Source organism: Lepus europaeus, chromosome Y, assembly GCF_033115175.1.
Source record: "Lepus europaeus isolate LE1 chromosome Y, mLepTim1.pri, whole genome shotgun sequence".
NCBI classification, from domain to species: domain Eukaryota; kingdom Metazoa; phylum Chordata; class Mammalia; order Lagomorpha; family Leporidae; genus Lepus; species Lepus europaeus.
Window position 1 is genome coordinate 14,762,232 of NC_084851.1, and position 13,239 is coordinate 14,775,470.

At 43.7% G+C, this 13,239-nt stretch overlaps 1 pseudogene; it reads right to left on the reverse strand.

Moving 5' to 3' along the window:
• Window positions 1-4,089: 4,089 nt before the first annotated feature.
• LOC133754107 (N-alpha-acetyltransferase 30-like) lies at window positions 4,090-4,983 on the reverse strand (annotated as a pseudogene).
• Window positions 4,984-13,239: the final 8,256 nt, after the last annotated feature.

Below are 13,239 nucleotides of genomic sequence, written 5' to 3' on the forward strand. Positions count from 1 at the left end.
TTAATAAAACCAATTTTTATCAGTCACTTTTTCTTTTTTACTGCTTCAAATTCAAAAGCTACTGTCTGGTTTCTGATCTGTGAACTTCTCTAAAGTAGTTTCATCCCAATGAAAGGGAATTATAATCAGCCCACATATGAAAAATGGTAGTATACTCGTTAGCATCTTCAATACTAGCATATACAGCTTCATGGTAGCATGTATTAAACTGTCCAGCAAAACCAATGCCAAACCAGTGTCAGTGGATAGTACAGTCAGGCTTAAAAAGAGACAGCACACCATTAAAAGAAAGTTGCAACAATTTTGCTCAGTTCTTGCTAAGTGAACCCCCTCTATCAAATTATAATTGAATTGTATTTAAACTTATTTAAGACAGATGAATTCCTTATATCAAAAATAATGTTTGAGGCCGGCGTCGTGGCTCACAAGGCTAATCCTCCACCTTGTGGCGCTGGCACACCATGTTCTAGTCCCAGTCAGGGCACTGATCCTGTCCCGGTTGCCTCTCTTCCAGGCCAGCTCTCTGCTGCGGCCAGGGAGTGCAGTGGAGGATGGCCCAAGTGCTTGGGCTCTGCACCCCATGGGAGACCAGGAGAAGCACCTGGCTCCTGCCTTCGGATTGGCACAGTGCACCGGCTGCAGCACACCTACCACGGCGGCCATTGGAGGGTGAACCAACAGCAAAGGAAGACCTTTCTCTCTGTCTCTCTCTCACTGTCCACTCTGCCTGTCAAAAAAAAAAATGTTTGATGCTGCCTCAAATTGGAGACTTAATTTTGGTGCTGAGTTATCATGCTAAAGCTGAAAATTTTAGTCTACTTAGCAATTTTTACATACCCATTAGAGATGTAATGTATACATTAATGTATTCTATATAAACCAATGGAACAATATGATAATCATTTGACTTTTTAGCACAGTTAAAGTCATGTTAACCAATGCCAAAATATTTCCATTTTTTTTCAGAAACTCTGGAGGGAAAAGGTCAGTAGTTGAAAACCTGACAAAAGGGCCGGTGCCATGGCTCAACAGGCTAATCCTCCACCTTGCGGCACCAGCACACTGGGTTCTAGTCCCGGTTGGGGCGCCAGATTCTGTCCCACTTGCCCCTCTTCCAGGCCATCTCTCTGCTGTGGCCAGGGAGTGCAGTGGAGGATGGCCCAAGTGTTTGGGCCCTGCACCCCATGGGAGACTAGGAGAAGCACCTGGCTCCTGCCTTCGGATTGGTGCAGTGCACCGGCCACAGCACACCAGCCGTGACGGCCATTGGAGGGTGAACCAACGGCAAAGGAAGACCTTTCTCTCTGTCTCTCTCACTGTCCACTCTGCCTGTCAATTAAAAAAAAAACTGACAAAAGACTGAAATGGTTGAACAGATAATATGCACGTATCTGCTTGACAACTGCCCCCATTAGTGAGTCAAGCCAATTTATGTTCATTAACAATCATTACCTATGAACCAGCAAGTTAAATATAGAGGGGTGGAATACAATTGGAAGACTAAGTATATTGCTTTAATTTCCCTCATTTGAAAAATAACAACAAAAATATCACTAGGATTTGTGTTCTAAACACTGGAGACCAAATGAAGTTTGATCAAAAGCAAACCCAAAATGGCCAGCTGAAAAGCTGAGCACTAGGTGGTCACCATATTTTTCATAACCAATATCCTGCCCATTAAACTTTCAAGAACAACATAAAATTGAAAGAAAAAAGTTTTCTTTAAGGAACTTTAAATGATCCTACTAGCAGGAAGTTTTTATTTTCAAATAGAAACTGTGTATCTTTATTTGCAAAATTATTTGACCATGTTCACCTTTTCAAAATACTATACTGAGCAAAGAGAAGCTTTCCTTAAAAAAAAAAAAGCAACAAATTTTCCTGAAAAGGGGCTTTTATCAACTGTTAATGGAGATAGGGTTTTTTAAAAAATACAGTAACTGTAGCCATAAAATGAAATTGAAACCAAGTCCTAAAGCAGAAGTAAAGCATATTTAAATGAAAAGAATAACATAAATTCCTACAACACATTTTTCACAGAGAATCTTTTTTCTTATGGGCACCTAGGTTTTCTAGTAAAATAAGTTATCCAATCACAGGTTTACTGACCCAACTGAAGACAACTTTTTTGATAGGCAGAGTGATAGTGAGAGAGAGAGAGAGAGACAGAGAGAAAGGTCTTCCTTTTCCCGTTGGTTCACCCTCCAATGGCCACTGTGGCTGGCACATCTTGCTGATCTGAAGCCAGGAGCCAGGTGCTTCGCCTGGTCTCCCATGCGGGTGCGGGCCTAAGGACTTGGGCCATCCTCCACTGCACTCCAGGGCCATAGCAGAGAGCTGGCCTGGAAGAGGGGCAACCAGGATAGAATCCAGTGCCCCGACCAGGACTAGAACCCGGTGTGCCTGTGCCACAAGGTGGAGGATTAGCCTGTTAAGCCACAGTGCTGGCCGACAACTGATCTTAAAACTTGCTACACTACACTAATTAGCCAACACATGTAATTAATAAACATGGTGGCTGTTAAGAAAACTGATACAACTCATTCCAAAAAAAAATTTTTTTCATTTTTGCCTTTTGTTTTTCTGGAGCAATAAAGCAAAGCTCCTAGAAGAATCTGCTCATTTAAGTGAAAAGAAAATAAAAGCAGCTTAAAGTTAATACAATGCATCATGAAATTTATTCCCAAGATCAAGAACCAAAGTGAAGCATTTTAAGAAATAGAAGCACTGTGAATTCAAATCAAGTGGGAAAAAAATGTCCAGCTACATCATAAAAGCTGTTCTTCACAGATTAGCAATGATTTTGATTAAATAAAATCAAGCCAATTTACATTAATTTTCTATTGTGTTCCAAAAATTCCCTCACTCTCAAAAAAAAAAAAAGTTCATCCAAAACGCAATAATTCCCAACTCCGTCAACTTTTGTCATCCCCTTGGGGCATTCCTCAAAGGTTTTCCAATTAGTTCAACTTCTTATTGTAATGAAAGAAGGGGCATCTAAGGTAAACCACTCTGTCACTCACCTGGAAAAAGTATCCAAATTATAAAAATTTAGAATGTAAATAAAAACAAAAATTTGTTTGTAAAGGCCTGAAGGAAAAGGACAGCATGCATTCAAAAGCTAAGGTGAGGCCGGCACCGTGGCTCAATAGGCTAATCCTCCACCTTGCGGCGCCGGCACACTGGGTTCTAGTCCTGGTTGGGGCACCGGATTCTATCCCGCTTGCCCCTCTTCCAGGCCAGCTCTCTGCTGCAGCCAGGGAGTACAGTGGAGGATGGCCCAAGTGCTTGGGCCCTGCACCCCATGGGAGACCAGGAAAAGCACCTGGCTCCTGCCTTCGGATTGGCGCAGTTCACTGGCCACAGCGCACCAGCCACGGTGGCCATTGGAGGGTGAACCATCGGCAAAGGAAGACCTTTCTCTCTGTCTCTCACTGTCCACTCTGCCTGTTAAAAAAAAAAGAAAAAATAAAGCTAAGATGAAGACAAACATTTTTTATCTACACAGGCACTGGCAGACACAACTTAATTGTTAACTTCACTCATAAGACATACCCCATTCTACATTTTCTCATTCACTAATCAATGAAGTACCAATATTCAAGACTGGGAAATTTAATATTGAAAAAGAATAATAAAACCTAAAATTGAAGCTGTTCTCTCACTCCCTTCAGAAATCTATGGTAGGTTTCGCATGAAATGTTAATAATATACTTAGAGACTTTTACAATCTATAGTGGCTTTTCAAGAACAAAAACCATGTTCCATCCACTGGTTATGTAATATAGTGATCACTATGTAAATAACAGTTGTCAGCAGACTTTGCAAATGAACAAACAAATCTTGGCTATCAACTGACACATCTTCGTGGTACCAAAAGACTCCTGAAGTTTAAAACGATCTCTTTTGATGCAGAACAAATGCTCCAGGCCAAAGTGCAACAAATATTGTGCAACACTCAACGAGACACTGACAGAGAAGAGCTCCATGGAAATTATGAAATCCACCTGCAAAGCAGTTCTGTACAAAGTTCATTGCATGCAAAGGTCTACTCTGCACGGTTAGCCCTTCCTCCTTGATGTCAGTTTCTCAATGCAGCCACAGTTTAAGTCGCAGTGCATCAACTACATTTAATAGTATCCGAACAGCCTCTTATCTGGAACAAACCCAATTTTCATAAAGTTTCAAAGCAAACTTATTTGTTATTTCTGTTTCCAAAACAACCTCATCAGTCTCCTTCAACCATGGCATAAATAGCTTTCTTAACCAAGTTAGTACCCATGCCATTCCTCCTGTATTTGGAATCCACAGATAACATGGCTATATTACCTCTGTGGAACATCTTTTTGTGCAGATCCAACTTGCAAACGATGACACCTACACACTCCTCCCCTACCATGGCCAAAAAGCACAGCAGTGGCCAGTTGTGGATAAAATATCTGTAAGTATAAATGGAGTAGGGTTCGGACAGAACTTTGGTGCTCAGTCACATCACATCGGGCATCTGGAGCTTGGATTCCTATCTGACCTATCCTATTCTATCGTTGGATCCTCCCTTGACTCAACCTCCCTGCCCGAGGGACTTTGTAAACTGCAGCCCGAGGTCAGGGGTGAAGACTGCTGCACCTGCTCCTTCTGTTCCTCCTCCTCCTTGCCCTTGGCCAGTCCATTGCCAGCTGCTGCGGGATCGCTCGCTGCTGCCGCTGCCTCCTTGGCCGGGTTGGGGGGCACAGTTCTTGCATTCCTGGAGTGGGAGCGAGGGGGTCTCTCGCCTGAGGTACCCAGCTCCTTTTGTTGCAGTCTCTCTGGAGCTCCCACTGGGGTGGCCTGTGCACCCTGGACCTTGCTCTTGAGCGAGGTGGCTGCCCTGAGGGGTCTCAGTTGGGGCTGATGAATCCATGGAGCTGCTACTGCGCAGGCTGCTGAGAGGTGGAGGCACAGATGCCCCTTTGCCACCTGCCAGGCTAGTGCTGCTGCTTTCATGCTCCTCCTTGGCTTCCTCCTCCTAGCTACAGCAGGCAAACTTGGCCCCCACCAAGAAGGGGCAGTAAGGCTGGGCTGGAGGTGGGAGGAGGCTGCTAAGCCCAGATGGGACCTCTGCCCTCCCCACACTGGTCCCGCTGCCGCCGCCTCCCTCACCACCAAGGCTCTCACTCATGAACCCATTTTCAATTGAAAATGCTGTTAGTCCGGGCCTGCGCCATGGCTCACTTGGTTAATCCTCCACCTGCAGTGCTGGCATCCCATATGGGTGCTGGGTTCTAGTACCAGTTGCCCCTCTTCCAGTCCAGCTCTCTGCTGTGGCCCAGGAGTGCAGTGGAGGAGGGCTCAAGTCCTTGGGTCCTGCACCCGCATGGGAGACCAGGAGAAGCACCTGGCTCCTGGCTTCAGATTGGCACAGCGCTGGCCATGACTGCCATTTGGGGGATGAACCAACGGAAGAAAGACCTTTCTCTCTGTCTTTCTCACTGTCTAACTCTGTAAAATAAATAGAAAAAAAAAGAAAGAAAATGCTGTTAGTCAAAAATTCTTTGAATAGAGGCCTAAGAGCACAAGAGAAGTCAGTCACAAGAATGGTGTCTGTGTTCAGAGGGCTGATGGAGACCAGGAACTGATGGGAGCTGATCTGATACACTGCCATGTATCAGTGAAGGAAGGGTGCATGTGTGTGTGTGTGTGTGTGTTACACTGTCATCTATCAGTGAAGGAAGGGTGTATGTGTGTGTGTGTTACACTGCCATGTATCAGTGAAGGAAAATGTGTGTGTGTTACACTGCCATCTAGCAGTGAAGAAGGGTGTGTGTGTGTGTGTGTGTGAGAGAGAGAGAGAGAGAGAGAGAGAGAGAGAGAGAGAGAGAGAGAGATACCAATGAAGGAACAGAGAGGCCAGGTGTTTCCTGACTCAGCCTACAACCTCCTGGACATGAATATGCACGGGAAACCAACCTCAGTGTCTGGCTGGAAGCGGAAGCGGAAGGCAGAGGAAGATGTGCCACTACAAGGCAATACTCATGTGTCAGACACCATTAGCTGTTCTGAGAGTTTGGAAGAAGAGGAAACAGAAGCCCAAATCCACAAAGCCTTCCCAGGATTAGGGTCTACTAACTCTAGGAATGGATTTGCCATCAAGCAGTAGAGAACAGGCTGACAGAGACCAAGAACGCTGGCCAGGCTCTGAATTCTGTGCCATGCCCTGTCTCTGAGAAGTGAACATTCCACTCCTCTCTGGGATATGAGCCAAGAAGTCAGAAGTCTCAGATACTGAGAAAGAGAGCAGTGTCCTAGCCCAGGTTCCATGTCACACCTGCGCTGGTGCCAGTGGGCCAGGCTAGCAGTTCTAGCTAAAGCTCCTCTAGCTCAAGAAGAGATGGAAATGGGGGCAGAGCCCTCATTCAAGCCTTTCCAGGCCAAAGCCTCACTAGCCCCTAGCCAGGAGTCTCAGTGAAAAGGGAAGATTAAGTCCCTGAGAAGGTGGGGAACAACCCAGGCCTTAGGAGGTACTCTGATACCACCCAGAAGTGCCAAGAAACTAGAAGAAGAATCAGAGAGCAGTGAGGAGTCTGACAGTAGGAAAAAGAGCCTTGCAGAATATCAGGCAAGGTAAAGACCTCAAGAACATTATTCTAGTTTAGAACTCCTCCATCTCCTGCCAGGGAAATTTTCCCTCCAAGCACCACCTGGAAATACAGGGCCTCCTGCTCCCCTGATCAAGGCAGGAAGGCCAGAGGAGGACTCAGAGAGTAGCACAGATTGTCATCTGAGAGTAACCCTGCTGCAGGCAAAGCCCCAGAGAACATTTCCCAGGAACTGGGATTGGTGAAGGTGAAGGGTGAAGGTCAAATCAAAGCAACCCACAAGAAACTGCAATTTAACAAGAAATAAAAGAACTAGAAAAGAAGCAAAAACAAACAAACAAACAAACAACAACAAAAAAACACCATAATATCCTCATCCTAAGACACAAGTCACCACTCCAGAACAAGGAAGAAGCAGGCAGGTAATGTGAGGGTCTGGACCAGAGAGTACAGGAACCTCTTAATCAAGTGGTGACTATCCCCATGCCTCTGACCTTCACCCACCATGATGCTAGCATTTAATATCAACTCCCCCTCCCAGCAGAGGCTGGACAGACCCAAGGGTTCCAAGCTGTTAAAGCGAGTAAGCCTGTAGGGAGGCTGGTCCAATAAAGAAGTGGGCCTAACCTCCATGTTGTCAACCCATTTTATTTCAATACAAGATATTTTATATTTTATACACACACACACACACACACTGAAATAACCTGACTCTTGCTATTCAAGCCAACATACTCAGAAGTCTCAACCTTAAACCAACAGCTCTGAAGACATGTAGGGGCCCAATATTTAGCTCATCCCATGCCACTTGGTCTCTGACTATGTGGCTTTATCTTATCTTTTTTTTTTTTTGACAGGCAGAGTGGACAGTGAGAGAGAGACAGAGAGAAAGGTCTTCCTTTTCCCGTTGGTTCACCCTCCAATGGCCGCCGCGGTAGGCACGCTGCGGCCGGCGCACCGTGCTGTTCCGATGGCAGGAGCCAGGTGCTTCTCCTGGTCTCCCATGGGGTGCAGGGCCCAAGCACTTGGGCCATCCTCCACTGCACTCCCTGGCCACAGCAGAGAGCTGGCCTGGAAGAGGGGCAACCAGGACAGGATCAGTGCCCCGACCGGGACTAGAACCCGGTGTGCCGGTGCCGCAAGGTGGAGGATTAGCCTGTTGAGCCACGGCGCCGGCCTATCTTTTCTTGTTTATTTTTCTAGTTGGGTTCTTTAAAAACTCAGAAAGAACAACTAACGGAAAAGTCAGTGAGTGCATTTGTCTTGCTGAACATTATAGCTTCACACAGCACACTGTAATGAATCAGTTGTTTCCCTCTGTGTATGTGTGGCTCATGGGGAGCTGTGACTTGCTGCTATTGTCAGAATTGCACATATTAATATCCTAAGAAAAGATCAAATGAAAAATTGCAATAACTTCTACTGAATATATATCACATTTGCCTTATCATAAAGTAGAAAAATCTATAATTGAACCCTCATAAGGTGAACACTGTACATTTTTTCACCTCTCCCCAATTTTTTCACTCCTCCAAATCAAATACGTGGAAGCATCTTTCCATTTACCTTGAAAATATTTTCCCTCTTCTTGTAAAGTCTTTGGTTCTTTTCATAGCCCTCATTTGCACCAATGTTGCCAACTTCCTGGTCTATTAGATAATTCCTAACCACTTTATCTAACTTTACTCTTCTTTATGTTTTCCCTTAGTAAGGCAAATCAAAACCACCTTTCAGCCCAACATAAAAACCTAGAAGTCATATTTAAGTATGACTATTCTGTAACATAAAATCACTCACTAATCTTATGATTGAGGTTTTTTAATATATTGTGAATACAGTGAGGATCTCAGTTTCTCTATTGTTCCTCCCTGGTTCAAGATACCATTAGCTCTCTCTGGAAGAACTTCCACTATCTCTTAACTAGTATAACCATTTACACTTACCCTCTGCTGTCTGTCTAAACAATGTATGTGATCTTTTAAAAATCAGACATAAACCATGCTTACAACCTACCAACAGCCCTAATTTCACTTCTCAAAATTTTTTATTTAATTGAAAAAAATTAAAGTTTAATAAAAATATAATCTGTATATACACATGTGTATCATGTATACATGCACTTTTATTAAATTTTGTGGAGAATGGAATTTAAAGTATATTTATTTTTAGAGCTACTATTTGAGAACAAATAATATGTGGATTGGCAGAAAGTATGATTTATTAACTTTGTATTTCAAGTGTGAACCTTACATAATGATTAAAGAAATGTGCAAATTAATAAATTTTATTCCCCACACCACTTCTCTTTACTTCCTACTGAAAAGTCCTTCATTAATCAAAAGCAAGAAGACAGGGCTTAATAACAATATAGCTAGAAAAGAAATCCCGGTGGGTGAGTGTCACAGTGGTGCTGAGAATTTGTATGAAAGCACGTTTGAGAGCATCTACAACAGCTTCTGAATAACAGCATTATGATGTCATCAGCTTTAATAATACCAACAGGGATAATGAAAGTTTAGATAATATAAAGAAACATGTATTAAACAGCTATTATGTACTGCAGTTTCCACACTTCAATTTTTTTTTAATGACAAGCATTTTGTGATTTATGTGAAAAACAAACAGGCTCAGAGAAGATAAACACTTTACTCTTAGTAAAAAAGCAAGAAATAGGCAAGGCTGAAATTTGAATCTAGGGTTATTGATACCTAAACCATGACTTTCCCTAGAATGTCTCATTTTTTGGACACCATCTAAGAAGTTAATCATTGAATAAAGAATTAATTGTTACAAAATTGTTTTAAATGCTTTCCTGATCACTGAGATACATGTACCCTTTTGTTATGGATTAGGAAGAAAGATTATCTAAGGGCTTAGAATGATGTGTAGGAAGGTGGTAATGACTGTAACATATGTAATTTAGTGGAGCATAGATACTTAAACTGTATAATAGGTTATAGTCTAATATCTATTAATAAGGTGGTGAATTTATAGAGTCTAACATACATTGAGAACATTCAAGATTCCTTTGATTAAAGAAGATTATTTATTTCAAAGGCAGAGTTACAGAGAAAGAGGAGGGAAGATGACAGAGAGAGATCTTTCATCTGCTGGTTCCCTCCCAAAGGGTCACAACAGCCAGGACTGAGCTGGCCTGAAGCCAGCAACCAGGATGCTCTTCTGGGTATCCCATGTGAGTGCAGGGGCCCAAGCACTTGGGCTGTCCTCTGCTGATTTCTGAGGAGCATTAACAGGGAGTTGGGTTGGAAGTGTAGCAGCCAGGACTGCACCTGGTGCCCATATGAGATGCTGGCTCTGCAGGCTGTGGCTCTAACTTGCTGAGCCACAGCACCAGCCCCTCAAGATTCTTATTCTAGTTAATAAAGCTTATTAATCCTATTATTTGCAATCTGGATATTTAGAAACAATATATATTATTTTAGATTCTGATTTCTAAATACATCAAAACCAACAAGAAAATCTATTTGTCCTTAACATGTTACCAAGGCAATGCTGACAACCAATGTGACACTGTTTAGAGATAAGACTTTAAGCAGAAAATTGACATCAAATGATATCATAAACCTGAAGCCCTGACTCAAACTGATCAATGTTCTTATAAGGAGGGATACACATAGACAGTGGAAATACTATGTAAGAGAGCAGCAAGATGGTGGCTATGTGGTAACCAAAGAGAGGTCTCAGGAGCAACCAAATCCATTATCATCTTCCCTCAAATATGTAATCAAGAACTATGAGAAATATATTGCTGTGATTCAAGCCACATATTCGACAGTATTATGTTATGGCCACCCTAGCAAAGCAATGCACTCTTTTCTCTGCATATATTTCCTACAGCCAACTAGAAGGCCCCCACAATTATCAGATAAACACAGATAAACTGTGGGACAGCAGGCTAAGACTCCACCCGTAGCAACAGCATCTCATATCAACACTGGTTTGCCACCTGGATGCTCCACTTCCAATCCAGCTTACTGTTTATGGCCTAGGAAAGCAGTGGAAGATGGCTCAAGTCCTTGGGCTACTGCACTGATGAGGGAGACCTGGAGGAAGCTCCTGGCTCCTGGCTTTGGATCAGACCACATTCCAGCCCTTGGAGCCATTTAGGGAGTGAAACAGTGGAAGGAAGACCTTTCTCTCTCTCTCTCCCTCTCTGTCTATAATTGACACCCAAATAAATAAAATATTTTAAAAAATAGAGATCCAAATCAATCCCATCAAGGTGGCATGTACCAATGCCATCTCACTAGTCCAAGTGATCAGTTTCTGTTCACAGTTGAGCATAATGATAGGACTAAGAGTCAAAGGGATCACATAAACAAGAGTAGTGTCTGCAAATACTAACTGATACAATAAAAAAGGGAGAGAACAATCCAACACGGGAAGCAAGATACACAGCAGACTCATAGAAAGGCAGATGTCCTAAACAGCATTCTGGCCTCAGAATCAGCCCTTAAGGCATGCAGATCCAGCTGAAAAGCCCATGAGAGCATTCAGGTAATGGGTATGGTAATAGCCTTGCTTTGTTCATCAAAATTATATAAATATTTCCAAATATCACTTTTTGTGCTAAAGACATTCCATTCTCATCAACTTAAGACACATATATACACACTGCCTAAAAATAAAAATATGCAGAAAAGCAGTCCATTACAATACCAGTCCAATGAAATGTAGAAAAGCAGCATTCATTTCAGACTAATCAGAATTTAGGTCAGACTACTATAAGAGTAGACAACCGGCAGTTCTCCAAGAAGGCATTACAAGGCTTCCTACCAATGTCCCTAAATAGAGCATTAAGATATCTAAGAGAAAACTTATATAATTCCAATCAAAATACAAATCCACCATTGGTAATCAGTACAAATAGATCAACAGTATAAATACTCAACCAGTGGTCATTAGGAACTAGGAATATGCTACCAAACAGAAATGTCAGTTAACACCAGGTGGGATAAATAAATAAGGTAAATCTAAGTGCTGGGAAGTCAAAAACTAAGTAAGTGCATAAGCATGAGAAGTTAGATACTTAATCCTCGTACTCCACTAACACTTCATTCACAACCTGTAGAATTCATTCACAACCTGTAGTCTAACAACATTTTCACATTATTTTAAAAAATTACTGTTGAAGTAACACATGAGAAAAAAATTAAGTAAAATATTATCACAAAATAAACCAAGAGAAACTCAGAGAGTAATAGCTTTATGCCACAAAAAAAAAAAAACATTAAAAACAACCTTGGCTCATTCACCAATGGGGGCAGAGGTAGGAGAGATCAAGAAGACTTCTGGGACCGACAATGCAGCACAGCAGATAAAGCTGCCACCTGCATCCCCAGCACCCCATATGGGTGCCGGTTTCCATCCCAGCTGCTCCACTTTCCATCCTACTCTCTGCTATGGCCTGGGAAAGCGGGAGATGCTCAAGTTCTTGGGGCCCTGCACCTCCATGGGAGACCAGGAAGGACCTCCTGGATCCTGGCTTTGGATCAGCACAACTCTGGCCATTGTTGCCATCTGGGGAGTGAACCAATGAATGGAAGACCTCTCTCTCTCTCTCTCTCTTTCTCTCTCTCTCTCACCTTTGCCTCTCTGTAACTGTGCTTTTCAAATCAATCAATAAATAAATCTTTAAAAAGGAAAAAAAAAGAAGACTCCTGAACTGACCAAGGCTCATTTATTTACCTGTGTGGCCATTCCATTAGTGTTCACATTATTAATCAAATTAGCAGAAAAAAAATCCTCTTTCATTTTTCAAATCTTATCACTGAATAAACTCAGGTTCCATCAAAGAAAACCGCAGGGTAGCATTCAAATCATGGCACACAGTTCCTACACAAGTGGGCAGACTGTGAATAAACGGAAGCAAATTTCTACAAAAGACACAAATGGAATGAGTGCTGGGAGGCAGGCTGTTGCACCCACACTCAGGTTCCCCAGGCTCCAGGTCTTGGTGCTCACACCACCTGGGGTCGGCCTCCCCCACACTCCAGTTGTCCACGTGGGATCTGTGCCATCCCAAGCCTCCCCAGCAGAAACTCCGTCCCCACACCCTGGCCCTCCGTCCCCACACACCAAAAGCGTGTGGTAAATACACCACTAAGTCTCTGCTGTTCCATCATAGCAACAAAATGCTGACTCAGTCCCTAGGGAAAGCTGTGGACCTGAGACCCTGGTGCCCAACTCAAGGAAATGAGGTCACGCGTGAGGTTCAGATTCTCCTTCTCCCCACACAACCTGGAGAGGTAAGGCCGGGTTCAGGCGGAGTTGCTGCACACTGAGACAGGGCCGCACGTCAGGGTCCCAGCTGCCCACCTCCTCCCCTCCTTTGGGCCCGGGACCCTCACACTCCCCGCTGCCAGTGTCCAGGGACTCCAGGGATCCTCTCAGGGCCCTGCGCTAAGGGGAGTTCAGGTCTAATAGAAGCGTCTGAGCCGACTGGGGCTCTCGGGAGCGGAACGGGAAGCTGAACTCGGTGGCCACAGGAAGAGGAGCCCCCGAGGGTCTGCAGTGCTGCCCTGGCACGCCTGATTCTACAGTCACAGAGGCCGCACGACGTCACAGAGGACGTACCCAATCAGCATCCTCCCTAGCCTGAGGGCGGGCCCTTGGGGTTGCACCTGGTGGGGGGAATGAGAGG